This window comes from Silene latifolia, unplaced genomic scaffold (assembly GCF_048544455.1).
Source record: "Silene latifolia isolate original U9 population unplaced genomic scaffold, ASM4854445v1 chrun_scaffold_16, whole genome shotgun sequence".
Classification (NCBI taxonomy): domain Eukaryota; kingdom Viridiplantae; phylum Streptophyta; class Magnoliopsida; order Caryophyllales; family Caryophyllaceae; genus Silene; species Silene latifolia.
This window is the reverse complement of record NW_027413123.1, coordinates 1,462,463-1,481,007: the sequence shown is the minus strand read 5'-3', so window position 1 is coordinate 1,481,007 and position 18,545 is coordinate 1,462,463. Positions and strand designations below refer to the sequence as shown.

At 41.4% G+C, this 18,545-nt stretch overlaps 1 non-coding gene across 1 annotated transcript; it reads left to right on the top strand.

Annotated features, from left to right (window-relative positions):
- Positions 1-15,764: 15,764 nt before the first annotated feature.
- On the top strand, positions 15,765-15,870 carry LOC141637341 (small nucleolar RNA R71). The gene has a single exon (XR_012541726.1). It is a non-coding gene; the product is annotated as a small nucleolar RNA R71 (small nucleolar RNA).
- Positions 15,871-18,545: the final 2,675 nt, after the last annotated feature.

Sequence of the window (18,545 nt, the reverse complement as noted above, 5' to 3'; positions counted from 1 at the left end):
GGTCCTACAAAGACATGCCAGGCATTGATAGGGAAATTGCAGAGCACAGGATCCCAATCAAGCCGGGGTATAAGCCAGTCAAGCAGAAGCTACGCAAAATGCACACAGATTGGTCTTTGAAAGTCAAGGAAGAAATCGACAAGCAACTCAAAGCTGGGTTCATCAAGGTGTCGAATACTGACCGGGTGGCTAACGCTCGTTCCAAAGTGCCTAAGAAAGATGGTAAAGTTCGGGTTTGTGTGGATTTCCGGGATTTAAACAAGGCAAGTCCGAAGGACGATTTCCCATTACCTCACATCGACATCCTGGTTGACAACACGGCAAAACACGCGTTACTATCCTTTATGGATGGATACGCCATTATAATCGATTAAGATGGCGAAAGAAGATATGTATAAGATCGCGTTCGAACGCAATGGGGAACCTATTGTTACACAAGAATGCCTTTTGGGTTGATAAACGCAGGGGCCACATACTAGAGGACCGCGACAACATTGCTACATGATTTGATGCACAAGGAGGTCGAGGTTTATGTCGACGACATGATTGTCAAGTCAAAGGAGCGTGATGGCCACCTTGGTACACTACGCAAATTCTTCGAACGATTGCGCAAGTATAACATGAGGTTGAATCCACAAAAATGCGCATTCGGAGTCACATCCGGCAAATTGTTGGGCCACATCGTCAGCCACCGTGGCATCGAGGTGGACCCATCGAAAATAAAGGCCATAATGGAAATGCCTCACCCGAAAACCGAGAAGGAAATTCGAGGTTTCCTGGGAAGAATCCAATATATAAGTCGGTTCGTGGCAAGGCTAACGATGATATGCGAGCCAATTTTCAAGAAATTGAAGGTCGGGAACACGTCGTATGGGATGATCACCGTCAAGTCGCGTTCGATAAGATCAAAGAAATACTATCTTCCCCTCCCGTGCTTAGCCCACCAACGGTCAAGTTACCACTTTTGTTGTATCTTACGATTACGGATACGCAATGGGGGCAATGTTTGGCAAGCAGATAGTCGATAAAGAGGAAAGAGCAATTTACTACATTAGTAAAAAGTTCTTGGAGTATGAAATCAAGTATACTCAACTCGAAAAGACATGTTTGGCTTTAGTATGGGCGACAAAGAAGTTACGGCACTACATGCTCGACCATAGTGTCTCGCATCCACTCGAAGATGGACCCAATCAAATACTTGTTTGAAAAACCTCAATTCAACGGCAGGGTGTCAATATGGACTCTAATGCTTTCCGAGTTCGACCAAAATATGTACCGAAAGTGATAAAGGGAAGGGCGGTTGCAGATTTCCCGCGGATAATCCGATAGAAGAAACTGAGGTTTTGGATACGTGGTCGTTTTCCGACGAAGATATCGTTCACATAGACAATGATACGTGGGACCTCTATTTCGATGGAGCATCGAACTATAGGGGATACGGGATAGGAGTTCTACTCATTTCACCGGAAGGTGAACATGTTCCCATCTCGATCAAATTGGACTTTAACGTCACTAATAACGCGGCCGAATATGAAGCATGCCTACTCGGTTTGCACAGTGCTCTCGAGTTAGGCATCAAAAAGCTTGTAGTACATGGGGACTCGTCACTAGTGATCAATCAAGCGGCCGGGACGTGGAAAACCCGAAGTGATAGCTTGGCTCCGTACCAAGCAAAAATCGAAGAACTAGAAAAGTTGTTCACCGAGGTCAAGTACGTGCACCTCCCCGAGACGAAAACCAGCTTTGTTTGATGCACTATCAAAACTAGTCGCTCCGATCAACATACCGATCATATGGATACTATGCCGATATGTGTCGAACGAAGATCATCACCTGCTTATGTTAATGTAATCGGAGACACAGAAGAAACCGAGGCCGAACCCTGGTATCACGCTATTCTGAAATTTAAAGAATCAGGAGAGTATCCACTCGACATGGATAACCGCGGAAAGCGCGCTATTCGAATGCTAGCCGCTCGATTCGTTAGAACCAATGACGGACAATTGTACAAGAAGATCGCGCAAAATATCCTTCTGCGATGCATAGACTCACCAATTGCGAAAAGAGTCATGGAAGAAGTCCATGACGGAGAGTGTGGCCCACACATGAATGCCCATATCTTTGGTTCGTAAAATCATGAGATTAGGGTATTATTGGACAACGATGGAGACAGATTGTCGCCAATATGTCAAACATTGCCACAATTGCAGGATCTTCGCAAACATACAAAGATGTGCCGCCATCACTGTTATATACTTTGACATCACCATGGCCTTTCTCAACATGGGGAATCGACATTATTGGAAAGGTCAACCCATCCGGAACAGGTGGGCATTGCTTCATGTTAGTCGCCATCGATTACTTCACGAAGTGGGTAGAAGTGAAATCGTACAAAGTTCTACAAGCAAAGCACGTAGCAAAGTTCATTCAGAATGAAATCATTTGCAGATATGGGGTGCCACATGAGCTCATTAGCGACCATGGCACTCACTTCCAGGCCGAAACCGCCGTAATACTTGAAAAGTATAAAATCAAACACCACAAGTCGTCACCGTATCGACCCCAAACAAATGGTGCAAAGTGGAAGCCGCCAACAAGACAATCACCGTGATTCTCGGAAAGATGACCGACAATTATCGTGAGTGGCCGTAAAAGATACCGTTCGACCGGGGGGATACGAACGTCTATTCGCACAAATGCCACGGAGCAACTCCGTTCTATTTAACATATGGGATGGAAGCAGTTCAGCCTATCGAATTAGAGGTACCTTCTTTAAGGATCCTGTTAGAAAGTCGTCCTGAAGGCGACGATCGGGTGCAAGCCGGTATGATTCCTTGGTTATGCTCGACGAGCTTACTTTAAATGCATTACACCATGTTCAACTCTATCAGAAAAGGATACAAAGGGCATTTAACAAAAAGGTAAAACCTCGAGGAATAAAAGATGGAGATTTAGTTCTAAAGTCCGTTCGCGCTTTACTACCAATTGACCCGAGGGGAAAATTCAAGCCGAATTGGGCCGGTCCTTACCTGGTAAAGAAGATATTATCGGGAGGGGCAAACAGATCGACGATCTAGATGGAAATGACTTTGCGAATCCGACGAATTTGGATCAACTGAAGAAATACTATCCTTAGAACTCACTCTCAATGTCACAAAATAAAATTTTGAATTGCAGTGCTCGTGAGCGAGTCTAGGCCGCGGCACTTTTACTTCGCTGCTTTTTGTGCGTTATAAATCGACGATTGTAGCGCGTTTGTGGAACTACGAGCTCGGTTTGATTCTGTTGATAACAGATACGTAGGCAGCTCTTTAAAAGAGTACAACCGACCCTTCTTTGAATAAAATGAAATTTTATGCAGAAACTGGAATTTTTAATAGATAGTAAGTCTTATTAAAGATCGGGCGATGCCCGTTACATCCTCCAAAAGAAAAAAAAAAGAAAACAACTAGCAACAAATAATAAGTAGTAGTATCAAATAATATATTTGGAGTCGAAGGCTCCTACATCTTCTTTTTCCCTTTGCCTTTTGGGTCACGTGACCGAGGCTCCGGTGGGGGAGGGGTAGTTGTGTTCTGTCTAGCGCGCTTCTTAGGAGGAATCGTCATTTCCTCCCGAGGGCCCAGCCTATCTTTTACACTCAAGCGAGGACCAAGCCTCCCTTCTAAGGCCGAGCCCGAGTGTGCCTTTGAACCCAACCGTTTCCACACACTGTCACCCGTGAGTCGGTCCCAGGAGTCTTCTCGATTAGCTTCAGGTCCAGATGCAGACGAAAGATCGTTAACAAAGAAGTCGCGACTGCTTCTGCTTTTGTCATAATATTTGATGTCGACAAGCTCATCCTTCCGACACAAGTCCTTACCTGATTCGGTCTTCTCTTTAAGCCATTTAGTATAAGACGGGATACCTGTAGTCCGAGGGCGCGCAGATACGTACCAAAGACGCCTTTGGTGCTACCTTTTGAGCCAATCATCACATATAGAGGAATTCGGCTCTCTTGCTCGTCCCGCAATGTACCTCACACTTGGGAATTGTTTGTCTGCGGCCCATCCGACGCAGACGCGGTCGGGGTAAATGTGAATAGACCTCTCTAAACCCGAGTTGCAAACGCCTGGTCTTGTCATCTTCCTAAGGATAGTAAAGGATTTGAGGCGAAACCAAGGCATGAACCAAAGAAAGAGGGCGACCTTCCCCTTCGTCGCTTTGTTTTGCCAATATGCAAGGTCATTTTGATGTTCGTCTTCATACCGCTTGGCACGCATAGTCAGCATACGGGCGAGATACGAGCTGGGCTCACGCGGCGGGGCGAAGAGCCAAAATCTCTCGCAAAGCCACACCTGAAAAAAAAGAAAAAAAATGAAAAAGACGAAAAAAAAAAAAAAAAAAAAAAAAAAAAAGACGAAAGAAAAAAAAGAAAAAAAAAAAGAAGAAAAAAAAAACGAGACAAAAAAAAAACGAAAAAAAGAAAAAAAAAAACGTGACAAAAAAAAACGAAAAAAAAAAAGAAGAAAAAGAAAAAGAAGGAAAAAACGGAATTGTGGCAGGAATCGTGGCGTAATACAAAGAAAATCGTGGCGATCACGAAAAAATTGTGGCGAATGCAGAAAATCGTGACAAAATCGTGGCAGAATGCAACAAAAACGCGGCAAGAATTGTGATAAAAGGAAAATTAATCAAGGATGCGAAATCCGGAGAATAGATTTTGTTACCTGCAATAGACGGGAACATCCCGACCAATCGGCACCAGGGTTCTTTTTCTTAGCATCTAAACCCCGGAGAGTTTCAGCGAGAATAATCCAGGAAGGGTTATGTCCCGTCTCCATCTGAGACACAATGGACAAAAGCTTCGCTTGTCCTACACACGTTGTCTTGTTCATCCTACCTTCGAAGACATAGAGGTGTAGCATGATCAATCCAAAGGCCCCACGGGAAGACGTTGTGAAGAAAGCACTTGTTTCGCAAGATACAAAATTTCCGATGAATAGCAAAAAGGTTGACTTCGTCACCGTAACTATCCCCTCGCACTCCGTCCCGGAAAGGCCAAGGCGCCTAGATATGTTCCACGCCACCCGAATGAAATTTAGGTATAGCCGGTATGGCCTCGGATCCCATCCTCCCGGGGCGTAAAACTCTTCGGGTAGAGGCGATCTCCCCCTCGGAAAAGCAAAGACATGGTTCGAGGATCCCAATGGCTAAGGCGGTGTTCCAACAACGCAGTTGAAGGGGATCCGCGTAAGGGAAGTAATTGCGCCGCCGAGCGGTCTTTAATTCTTGTCTCTCTGCGCCAGTGAAGTCTGTCTCCCACGCTCGCATAGCACTCGCTAGATTATTCATAATGATTTATGTTATTTGCACCAGTTTGGAGGAAAGAAGAATAAATTTGACAATACAGCTCTTCCTTATATATAGAAAGTATAAGGGAAGGAAGCATCTAGGATGACACCCCTAGGATGCCGTTTATTCTGAGCCGTGTGGGCCTTGGGTCGCGCGCCTCTTAGGCCCGCCTTGATTCACACCGCCTCTTTGGCACGATGCATCGGGTTTTCGCACATCTATCGCGTTTTGGGGAGCGCCGGAACGGCCGATTTACATTTTCTACCCTCGACGGGTCAATATTTGAACTAAAACCCGTGCACACTTGCGGTTTTATTTTCTTTTTTGTTTTGCGGTAGCGGGCTACGCCCACGTTGTTTGCAAGTCATACAGAGTGTCTGAGTCACATTTCATGCTCACCCATCAAGGGTCGATGATCTAATCTTTCAAAATTCAAAATTTCAAAATTTCAAAAACTTTTTATGATTCGTTTCAACATGTTCAAATTTTGGGTTGATGACCCAATTTTTTCCAAACTCAATTTCGAAGGGTCGATGGCCCAACATATTTTCGGGTCGATGACCCAATCATTCAAAATTTTCAAGTTCAATTTTCGGGTTGATGACCCAGTATCTCAAATGATCCAATTTCAAGATCGATGATCCAAATGTGCTTATGTGATGATTATTGCTCGTACATTTTCTATGTTTCAAATATAGCAGGATATGCTTCAACTGGGGGCTCTAAAGTCTTCGACTTTAGAGCCATCGCAAACTGGGGGCTCTGAAGCCATTAGGCTTCAGAGACCATTATCAAGATGAAAAGGATGACATCCACTCAGAATTCAATTCAATACAAGAGTATGAAATGGAAGAATTCCTTAGCTGAAAGCATATGATGAAAGCGGCGGCAACCTCCTCGGAAAGTCCCGTCCCATTTAGACAAGCGCCAGCAGATGATAAATTTTGGGCAAATGTCAGAGGATGATGAATTTTGGACATACGCCAGCAGATGATAAACTTTGGGCATGTGTCAGCAGTTGCCGAACTACGACGCGGGTTTGATTCCGTCAGAAACGGATACGTAGGCGCCTAAGGATAAGGCTCAATCCACCATTTATGCAATTTATGGGTCGATGACCAACGACGATAATTCGACACAACAAAAGCAAGAGTCAATCCTCGACGAAGTTTCAGGTATGATCTCTTCTTATGGTCAAGTAGCTTATATACGCAAGTCTAATGGACTATAAACGACCCGAAGAATCCTCGTCGAAAGGGACTGGGGGTATTTGACTTTCGCCTTGTCCAAGCCTCGGTCAAAGTGGGGGCTCAGAGATACCCGTATCCGTCGATATTGGAATTTATAGAGAACCCGACAAACACCCGATGATGATAGGACACATGTATTCTTTAGTTGTCACTGTCATTATTTGGAGCTCGTTTTACGATGTAGAATGGGCGTCGTCGATGAAGTATTTTATTAATTTAAATGATATTTAAATTAATGTTTTTTGGTGAGTTCATTTTATTATTTTAAATGATATTTAAATTAATGTTTTTTTAGTGAGTTCATTTTATTATTTTAAATGATATTTAGATTATGGTTTTTTTGAGGTGAATTCAATTTATTTTATTTTATTTTGAATTTATTTTCCCAAGTTTATTTTATTGAAAATAAAATAAATAATTGATTTGAAAAATCATTTTATGAATATATTTGATTTGAAAAATCATTTATTTTAATGTGTTAATTGATTTGAAAAATCGATTTTAAAAGCGAAGAAAACTCGTTTTAAAAGCATGTTTTTGAGCTCGATTTTAGCTCGGTTTTTGGACCCGTTTTCTTTACAAGTTGGCACGAATATCGAGTACACTAACCAACCTAAGCCTCTACCCATCCAACCCAGTTCGAACCCCCATAACCACGGCCCAAATTCCATCCCAAACACCCCCCAAACAGCCCGCATATACACGAGCAGCCCCCCTGTTTTGCAGCTCAAATCCCGAGCCCAAAACCCGCTCCAAACACCACCAAAACCCGTACCCATTAACCCTAACCCATACCCTAGTATCCTACCCATATTATCCTAGCTTAATCACCAAGAAAACCCCTCTCAAACCCTCACAAAAGCTGCTGGACAGCAGCTATGCGTGAGCAGGCCCGACTGCTTCTCCCTCTCTTTTACCCTACTTTAACTCCTTATAAATACCACCCCTTCACCATACATTCATTCCTCTAAGTTCTCCATACATCCTAACTTCACTCACAAGCTTTAAACCTCAGAAACAAACCCTAATTGCCTCTCAAAAACCCTCCACAAAACCGACATACAAACTGAAACTGTTTGTGTGTCCTCCTCGAAAAACAATTCGTTCCTCCCTCAAACCTCCATCAAAACTCGATTTTCTTGTTCCTAATTAACCACATAACATCCATCTACACATTAGACAAAGATTTACGAGCCAAATTGCCCTTGAGAGTACACGAAATCCCTCGAAAAACAGAGTGTTATACACTCTGTTTTGCGGTTTGTTCCCCGTCTCTGTCCAGGGCTTTTGTGCTCGTTTTTCGTGCTCAATAACTCAAAACGAGCAGGGGTTGCTTTAAGATCTCTGTTCTCCTCTCTTTCTAGTTTTCAAAACATCTTTTAAATCGAATTTTCATCGTGAAACGAGGGATAAATCGCTGTTTGAAAGTTGCTGTCCAGATTTGCCAAAAACGCGTGTTTGCTTTGTTTCTTCGTCGACGACGGCCTCTCGAGTTAAAATCTACCATCGATTACGACCCAAGACGGTGTCAACGATACATGTAGGTTGAGGGTGCATCAAATCCCCCTCTTTCTCCTTTTTTTACTTCGTTTTTATGTTTGTTCTTTTATAGTTTGTTTTGTTTGTTTATCGCTTTTTATTTATCGTTTAAATTAACTATGAAACTAGTTTAGTCCGAGTATGAGTTAAAATACCACCATGAACACCCGCGTTGACTTGAGATGGGAAAAGAAACCGCTACATCGGTCGGTCGTACACCCCGTCTCATTTACATATCCTCGTGTTCAAGGTAGGGCATTAATAAAACAAATTTTAACTTCGTTCTTCGCTTTTGACATCTCCTCTTCTCTCGTGTAATTCGATCCCCCTTAGGACCATTCACATGTTAGTATGACCTCTGATTGTTAACGTATAACTCGTTTAGATGACATTAGATCAATTTAATAACCTAATTAGACACATTAGGGTACATCGACATAGCTTTAAAAATCAACTAACAATTCTGTAACTTAATGAACGCATCTCTCTCTTTCACCTAATTTCTCGCTAGTATAAGAGTGCGTGATTAGCACCTTCTTATTGACACTCGATGAGTTAAATTAATTAGCGAACTTGACCTAATTTGACCCCTTTAGGCCGTGTAGAATGCGCGTTTGCAAGGTATCTTTCCAAATTGATCAACGTCGTTTCTAACTTGTTTTCTAGCCCGCTTTCGAACTTGTTTCGCAATCAATTGATCTAACTAATAAACCTGACCTAGGACCTAGGGTTGGACGTGGCTTTAGGCCGTGAGGCTTGGTCGTGTCCTTTGGTCTTTCTTGTTTCGTTTGTTTTACATCATTCGTTCTTTATTTGTTTTGTCGCTTGTAATTTATCGTTTGTTATCGAGTTGTAATTTTCAAGTTAGCTTTCTTTTATCGAGTCAAAACGGTTTCTAAAAACCTTAGTTTTGTTTAGTTAGACGGTTGTGCCCCAATGCAAGTGAGAGCGTAGTAAATCGCATGTTGTTTAAAGCAACATGGCCCGATTTATGCTAATGCATGCTTTGGTGTGCGGCCCAATGTCTAATTCGATAAGATTAAGTGAAAGCACACATTACGAGGAGTGACCCAAGGCCGTGAGTCATGTAGGCCGTGAGCCACCCCTTTGTGCACCCTTTCCTAGGCCGAATTGGCCATGTGTCGTGTATAGTGTTGTATGTAGCAATTGTATTTAGATCGAGTTGTATCTTTAATTTATTGTTGTGTCGGCATGAAATGCCTGGGTTGTAATCGGATAGATCCCAACGGCTCCCCCATTCCCATCAAGCCTTGTTTGTTTGCTTTACATGTTGTTAGATCAATCAACCCACATGCTAAATTACAACTTTGACAAAGTTAGTTTAGTTGCATCTAAAACGACATAGAAATTGTTGTCACATGTTAGGGTTTTAAAACGATGTTTGCATATCATATATCGTAGTAGCTATGACCTTGTTTGAAATCCGACACTTGACTTAGTAGAGGCCGTTATTGACGGGCGGGGTTAGGTGTCCTTATGGGCTTCCTAACACGTACCCTCACCCCTTACTCAAGATCTATGGTTTGCGGATCCGTCTAAATACCATTGGATTACGAGAGTCATTCAAATCGAGTGATATAGGGTACAAGTCTTTATCTTTAATCACTCGTAGTCGATTGGCTTTATGCTTTTCGATGAAAGGTGTAAAGTTGACTTGAACGGTTCCAAGTTCCCAAAAAACTTGGTGGCGACTCTAATTTGTCTTGATTTGATTCGAAAGAACCTCGAGTCGATTATGCCTAGTGTGGATCCCGCGGACGCAGTTCCCGAGGGCCTTGTCCACAGAGACGGTGTATACTGATATGTGGAGATGATTGAGACGGTGTATACTGACCTGTAGGGATCATTTGGGATGCTAGCTAGTAAGTGTTATATTTAAGACGGTGTATGCTGACTTGTATGGATTGTTTTGGGATGCTATTTGGGATAAAGATGATTGTGTTAGAATAATAAAAGGAATTACGGATGGTTGCCATGTTAGGTGTAACTAATTTATAAATGGAAGAGGAGGTGGGATATGTGAGACGAAAGAGATCATGATGGATATATAAAGCTTTATACGTTGAATTGCAGAGAGATATTCATAGCCCTTGTACCGTCAGTTGATTAATGGCTTTGAGGTTCAGATTTGGACTATGGATTTGGGGTGTTGTATATTAATTTGTGTTCCTGGCTGTAGCTTGGCAGTGGCCTGGCCGTGGCCTAGCTAAGTCACGAGTTTGAGGCCATGTGTAGTTGGTGGTTAGGCCAAGTTTGAGGTTGTCATAATAACTTTTGAGCCGTGTCTATAAATTGTTTTGACGCTAGTTTGGTTTATTTAAAATATAATTAAATTAATTTCCGTCTCTTATTTTATATAACGATAATTCGTTAATTTCGTCCTTTCACATAATTATTTTAGGTGGCTCATATGTGGTTGAAGATGAAGAGTAATTTTGGGTTTTAGAAGCTTTCTCAAGGGTTATTTGCCTTTTTCTAGCTTAAGGTAACTATTCCGAGTTACTCGACGAATTAATGTCACATTAGTAGTTAATGTTGTGCTTGTTGTTTGTTAAGTGTTTAGGTGATTGATAATGTGTTGCTTTCGTTTTTCACATGATAGAAATTGGAAATAGCATGAGAATGATATTGTGATAAATTTTGTGATTTGGGCCAAAGTAGGCAAAGACTCTGAGCTGGGCCAGATTGACCGAACGAGTTTGATCAAACTAGGTTTAAACCGGTCAGCCTCGATTTGACCGATGACCCGTCGCGGGACTCGGGTCGAGGGTTTGTCTTTGAGGTGAGATTGGTTGTTATTGGAAGTTTTATGTTATGCCTTGATATTTGTAATTATCATTTCACATGTTGGTTGTTGGATGCTTTGGATGCCTTATGCTTGAGTCTTCTTGCCTTGTTGCCATTTTAGCTTGTTCTCATGAATTATGAGATTAACGGTTAGCTAGAATTTGGATTATTATTGATATTGGAGATATTGTTGGATTGTCAGCTGAATATGCTCTTGCGTAGCCTTTCACATACTAGGGTGTGTATGATCATATGAGTGTGCAAGTTTGGACTCTTTGCCTCTCTTATGGTTAATTGGGTGTCCTACTTGTCTTGTGTGGTGTGGGCTAAAGTATTCAAGCTGGGACTAGGTCCTAGGTGAGTATTTCGGCCTTCGTCATAGATAGGCCATTATATTCTTTGACGAGTATATGTTTGCGATTTAATAGCCTTTGTGTTCCTGGCTTGGTGGGTTTATATCAAGTCAGGGCATGACCTTCTCGCCTATTTTGTGAGGAGATGGTCAGCTTAAGTACTAGCCAACCCTTTGGTGGACTCCTTAGGGTACTCATGTGGTTTTATCATGAGTCTTGGGTGCGGTGGTTTTATCCGCATTTCTCTAGGTCTCTAGGTCTGTGCAGTCTAGGATTAGGGTTGAGTCGTGTTTTGGCCATGTTTTATTCATATTAACCTCTGAGCCAAAATACTAGCTTCCCTACCTCGTGGTATAGACTCGAGTTACAAAGTGACTATTGACTGTACTAGTAACTTATGCCTGTCTCTAGATATATTGTCCTTTCTTGTTTGATGATTCTATGAATCATAGAAGGTGAGATGCAAGCCGGCTATGGTTGATAGAGTTTGGATTCCTGGATGTTATGTGATTCACATGATAGTGTAGTATGAGTCGGTCTAGTATTCGCATGCTAGGACTATGTGTTGTTATATTGTTGTTCACATGATAAGCACGATTGTCTAGCATATATATGCTAAGGCTATGTGTTATTCATATTCATATTCTTATGTTTACATGTTATATTAATTATGACATTTCGTGGCTGGGAGAACTCGGAGTTACTCCCCACTGACTGTGGCTTTCGTATTTGTATAAAATGCGAATGACAGGTAGGTGATGAATATATGGGGTACATGGACGAGCTAGCGAGCAAAGTAACCTTGTGACCTAGATTGGCTTTATTTTATTGTGCCCTTAAACACTTTTTATGTCACATACATTTTAGGGACATATGTCTCCCTCTTTACATTTGGTTGTATAACTTTGCTATTCGCGACTTTAGCAATGGTTATGTTGCGAAACTTCTATTTAGACCTTGTATGTTTTGACACCTTCCAATTTGGATATCTTTATAACAGGTTCAGGTTTTTTAAAAATTACAGACTTTTACCCAAATGAACCTATTACAAACATATCCATGCTGTTTTATTCTAGAATTACGTGTTTACTTTTCCGCAATAAATGAGGGTGTCACAGTTGGTATCAGAGCATATTTGCTCCCGACGCACGTTTGTGCACCCCAATATAAATAACTTGACCTTAAAATAATAAACTTGAGAGATGGGTAAGATGGGTAGACTTAGGACCTTATGTTGTAGTCTCTTTGTGTTTGCTCTTTGTTAGGTACTAACCTGTTTGTTGATTGTCATTTAATAATTGTTGCGTTCTTGGATCAGTGACCGTGAGCTTATCTATAGCTAATGGAGCTAATACCCTTATTATAAAAAAAAAAAATTTGAACTAAAGGTTTTGAAAATATTTTAATGTTTTTCACTGGTTTTAACGTCAATTAGTGTTAAAGCTTGTTATTGGAGACGTCTGATAATTAGTTTTATCATTTGTTGGTGTAAAAATGTATTTTTATGTCTTTGAATTGGAATATTGATGTTCTTGAGTGATCGCCAAGAGTATCTCCGTTCCATTGAAAGGACACTTATATTTTAAGAAGATCAAGATTTAGTGCCTATTGCTGAGGATTGAAGATTTGTTCAACCTTTGAAGAATGCTTCTACTTCCTTGAAGATGTTTCTCGTTCTTTTTGTATCTCGCCTTATTCTTAATCTCTTGGTGCTTATCCTCCTTCTAAACTCCCTTCTGTTTTACTTTAAAAGCTACGCTTGTACTCCTAACTTGTCCTTTGCTCTTTGCTTATCCTCCCTTAACGCCATTAGATAGTACTCTTTCTTGTGAGGAATGTTGACCTTGGTTGGAAAATTCGACTTTTGAGGAGATTGTGTGTGTCTGACCCTTAACCCTGGCTTTGAGAAGTCGTGATGTTAGAAAGACTTAGGTAATGTGATGAGACATACTTAGTGATTCTTATACCTAGTTCTTTGACAAAGTGAGTATAATCGATTGGTGGATTCTTTGTGTTAGGAATGAGTTGCCTATTTAATTAAAGTTATAGAACTTGGCTTTGTTGTTTATGTTTGGGATTTGAAAGCTTAGTAGGTTGAGCGTCGTCACCTTAGGAGTAAACAGTCTAAAAGCGCAATTAAAATGTTTTAACGGAAATTCAAAATTACAAAATGTTACAACGGGCATTCCCGCTCATCTTCCAAAACACTATAGTAGCCCAAAAGAGGGCGTCTGACTGGAGGAGGTCCCTTCAGCATCGCGGACCGTCCTCTTTGATCGCCATGAGCTTGTACTCGAACTGAAGGAAGGAGAATAGTTTGCGTCCACGTACGCCTTCACTTTCTTCTTTCCTTTTGCATTCCTAATGGTAGTGGCATCATCTTTTACGGAATTCCCATCACTTGAAATGACTTTCACTGCACCATGACCGATAGCATCTCCAGTATCCACTCTGTCTGTACCTACAGCAAGGAAAACAACAGAATGGTCCTCCTTTTCGTTCTCAGTCTGAGACGGAGGCGTTACTATAGCAGCATAGTATTCAATATTATCAATTGGAGAGTCTAAGTCTGGGTCAATAGAGGGTAGGGCATTGCAAGGTTGAACTTGCATAGGAGCCCTACGAGCTTTGGACTGATAAAACGTCAGCTCCTCATCTCCTACCTGAAAGGTAAGGGTCTTCCCCTCGACATCAGTTACTGCGCGAGTAGTAAATAAAAATGGTCGCCCTAAAATAATAGGGGTATAAGAGTCTTCGGGTCTGTCTAAGACCACAAAGTCAACGGGAATAAAGAATCTCTCGATTTTCACAGGTATGTCCTCTAAGACACCTAGTAGCCGTGATATACTACGGTCGGCCATCTGAACGGTCATATTGGTGCAATTAAATTTGGTCAAACCTAATCTCTTAGCAAGAGACAGAGGTAAGACACTCACGCTAGCTCCTAAATCACATAGCGTGTTGTCAATTAAGTGGGTCCCTATATGACATGGAATTGAAAAGCTACCCGGGTCTGATTGTTTGTGTGGTGTCTTATTCTGAACTAAGGCGGATCCTACTTCAGTCAAAGCTACCGTTTCATGGTCACTTATATGTCTCTTACGCGATAAAATTTCTTTCATAAACTTCATGTAGGAGGGTACCTGGGTAAGCAGTTCGGCCAAAGGAACGTTGACATGAAGGCTCTTCGGGATTTCAGCAAATTTCCCGAACTGTTGATTGGCCTTATTGTTCTACAATCGCCTTGGAAAGGGAACCGTGATAGGAATTTCTAACCCTTTATTTCTTTCTGCTAGTGTCTCGACAGGTTCATCAATACTTCTGCTCGATCGATCCCTTTTTCCTCTCGATCGAGGTCTTTCAGCAACAATTTCATTCGATGGAGTATTATTAGTCACTCGATCGAAATCCTCTTTATCAGCATCACTCGATCGAGATTGGTTTTCACTCGATCGAGCATTTTTCCCAGCAAAATCATTTGATCGAGGCATTTCCTCCTCTCGATCGAATTCTTAATCAACAGCTTTACTCGATCGACCAACAGTTTCACTCGATCGAGTAATATTATCAGCAATTCTACTCGATCGACCACCAGAAATGAGTCGATCGATGACTTCCTCGGGACTCAGTATAGTTTTGTCCACGGATGACTGTTCACTCTCAGCAACAACAGGTCTCGGGTCTGAAATGTCCTTATCAATCAACATTTTGGGTCCTTCATAAGAGAGACCGCTTCGCAAATTTATCAGATTAATCGTTTATTGTTGATTCTTATCGGGTTGAGACGGTAGATGACCCGACTTTCTTGTAGATTGGTTAGTGGCAAATTGAGCAATTTATGACTCGAGTAACTTAATCGCCTTATCTTTTTGTTGTTCACTCCTTTACAATTGGACAGTCAACGATTGTATCATTGATTTCAACTTAGTCATCTCACTTACCTCACTAGAAGAAGCACCTTGTTGCGGAGGTGGAAAGGATGGAGGCTTTTGAAAGCCTTGTTGAGCTTTGTGAGGAGGGACATAAGGTTGTTGCTGCTGTGGAGGAGGGGTAGGATTCAACACATTATGACTAGTCCATCTCAAATTAGGATGGACTCCACTCTGATTGTTGTAATAGGAGCCACTTTGCCTATATTGCTGAAAGGCAAGCACTTGCTCCTTCTTAGTTAGACAGTCAACAGTAGTGTGACCGTCACTGCTGTTGATCACCAGCATGTTGCAACTCTAATTTGTCAAAACGGGCATTCATGGCTTCCAGATGAGCCATAACGGCACTGTTGTCGACAGAATTAACTATCCGAATACCTCCTCTTGGGTTCCCATACTCAGCACACTGGGTATCCATTTCTTCTATAATACCATATCCCTTGTCATCATCATTGTTCTTCTAAAATCACCCATTAGATGAGGCGTCCAAGATAGCACAGTGGTCATCATACAACTCATTATAGAACTGGTTGCATAAGAACCACTGATCAAAACCATGATGAGGAAGAGACCTCACCAACTTCTTGAAACGACACCAAGCTTCATACAAGTTTTCATCCGGTGTCTGCTTAAAACTTGTAATTTTCCCTCTCAGCTGATTGGTTCGTTGTGGAGGTGGTCGGACTATATTTTTCGGTTACTTGTCGTTAGGAGCACCTAGACCAAAACACAATTTATAACTTCACAAACAACTCTACAATTAGTAAACAGGCAAGTAAAGGTCGGATCCCAAGGGACGGGAATTGAGATGAGATTTCTATTGCAATTAGTGGTGTCTTAAGGGGTGTCACAATTGGGGTTTGATGTAGAAGATCACTAAACTAAATAGCAATGAAAGTAAACAAGCAAGATGAATTAAAAGGGATGTAAACAATTGATAAAAGGCACTAGGGTGTCATGGGTTCATAGGGGATTCCTAGAAATTGATCATACAAACATGTTCTCAAGTTATAAGCAAGCAATTATTGTTGTGATGGATCGAGTTGGTTTATATCTTACAATCCTAGGAAAGTTTGGGTCCCGGAGCCGAATCGATTAGATTGTACAACACCTACAAGTCGACTTAGTCTTCCCTACTCAACAACATGCATGGTCTAATGAGACTCGAGTTGGTTTATGTCTTACAAGTCTCATTGAAAAGATAGGTGATGGGTAAAAAATGCAAGGATTCATAGGCTCGCATTTCATCAAACATAACATGTGCATAAGTTGAGATCACAATAAGCAAGCAAATAAACTATGAAAGCATATTAATTTAAGCATGAATCATCCCCCATGTTGGTTTCCCCTAATTACCCATTAACCCTAGCTAAGGAAACTACTCACTCATTATCATGTTGAACATGCTATCAAGGTTGTCAATCATACCAACAAAGTGAAACATGATGAATAAATGAACGTGATTAACAATAATTAAAAAGGGATTAAGAGAATTATACCTACTAATGATTCCAATAATAAAGCAAAGAATAAAAGAAGTACTTGATGCTTGATTGAGAGCTTGTCAATCTCCCAATAATAACCCAAATAATCTTCAATTACCCAAAATAAAGGATGAACAAGAGAGAGATTAAGGAGATAAAACTTGTATTAAAACTTGATTAAATGTTGATTACAAGATTTATGAGAGATTTGATTGATATTAACTACACTAAAGATTGCTAAGAAGAACATGCTCTTCTAATTAGACTAATGGGGTATTTATAGTGGGGATTAGGTGTATGAATTAGGGTTAACTAAGGGCTTAAATGACGATTAAGTCCTTGTTGAGGAAACGCCGGTCTTTTTGGAAAGACTCCGGACTCTAGGGAGACTCCGGTCTCTAGAAGAAGATGTGCATCCTTCCTTGAAGCTTGAAGAAGACGAAATGGGTCTGCCTGGGAATCCGGGCGTCTTTAGCACGGGACGGGCGGATTTGGCGGTTTCTGCCCGGGCGTCTTCTGGAGCTTTTGCCCAGGCGTCTTGGTGGTGAAGACGCACGGATTGTAGGGTGAAGACGGGCGTCTTCTAGACAATCAGCACGGATTGTCAGGCAGTCTTGTTCCTTCTTCTTTTCTTCCTTTTTATTCATAAAATCCTTGGGGATTTCCTCGTTGATGCAAGGATCTTTTCTCATCATTGCCCATCTACTATAGTATGTACAAAGGCCTTCTAATCTTGTCTCTCCTTGATGCTTGGTCATTGAATTCAATCAATTTAGTTTCATTTTGCCATGAAAATGCAAGGTTTGCACTCCTTTCCTACCAAGGGATCAAAACCTCAAAGAATATGCAAAACAAAGAACTAAAGACAATAAATGACCCAAATATGCACTAAAAAGCATGGGAACAATGCTAATTCGGGGACTAAATATGCTCTAATTATGGTCACATCAGGAGGAAAATACCTTTTATAGAAAGCAAGGGCCAAACTCTCCCAGTCAGTAATACCGGGTGTGGTTCTGTCCAGATCAGTGAGCCATTCACGGGCTCCGTCTGTCAAAGAGAAAGGAAATAGAATCTCCTTAATCTTGTCCTGGGTCACTACCTTAGTGGCGGGAATGGTAGAGCAATAATCAGTGAAAACCTCTCTGTGTTTACGCGGATCTTCACCCGCCACGCCTCGGAACAGGTTTTGTTCGACCAGGTTAATGTAGGACGGCCGGATGTCAAAAGTGTTGCCATCCTCGGTCACAATTTAAAACCTTTAGGGATTGAGGCAGCTGTGGGCTCTGAGTGTCTCGGGATATTTGGCGTTTTCACTGGATTTACGGCAAAAATAGAATTGTCTTCTTCACAAGACGGGTCTTCTGCAAACAGAAAATGTTGTAGCTCTGGTTCAAAAGTACTCAAGGCTTCCTTTTGAATTTTCCTCTGCAGTCTTTCTCTAATACGAAAGGTCTTTTCTGGCTCAGGATCAGCTGGAACTAACTCTTACTTGTTAGACCTAGGCATAAACAGCACTGGAGAAAATAAGTGAGAACTGTCTCAAGGAATAAAAATTCCCTGGCACCAAGAGAGATAAACGAAACAAAGAACAGACAAATAGGGTATTGCCTCCCCGGCAACGGCGCCAAAATTTAATACGGTTGTTATGTACCAAAAATAAATACCTAAATATAACTAACAGAAGCTAGCGATAAGTAGGGTCGATCTCCGTAGGGAGGCAAGGTATCTATCTGTAAGTCCGTGTATTTATTCACAATTGGGGGTTTTAAGTTTTGTTTTCTAAACTATTAAAGATTAAAGGCAAGAGAAATAGAGACAAGCGCGATAAAGCAAGAAAACTCGAGA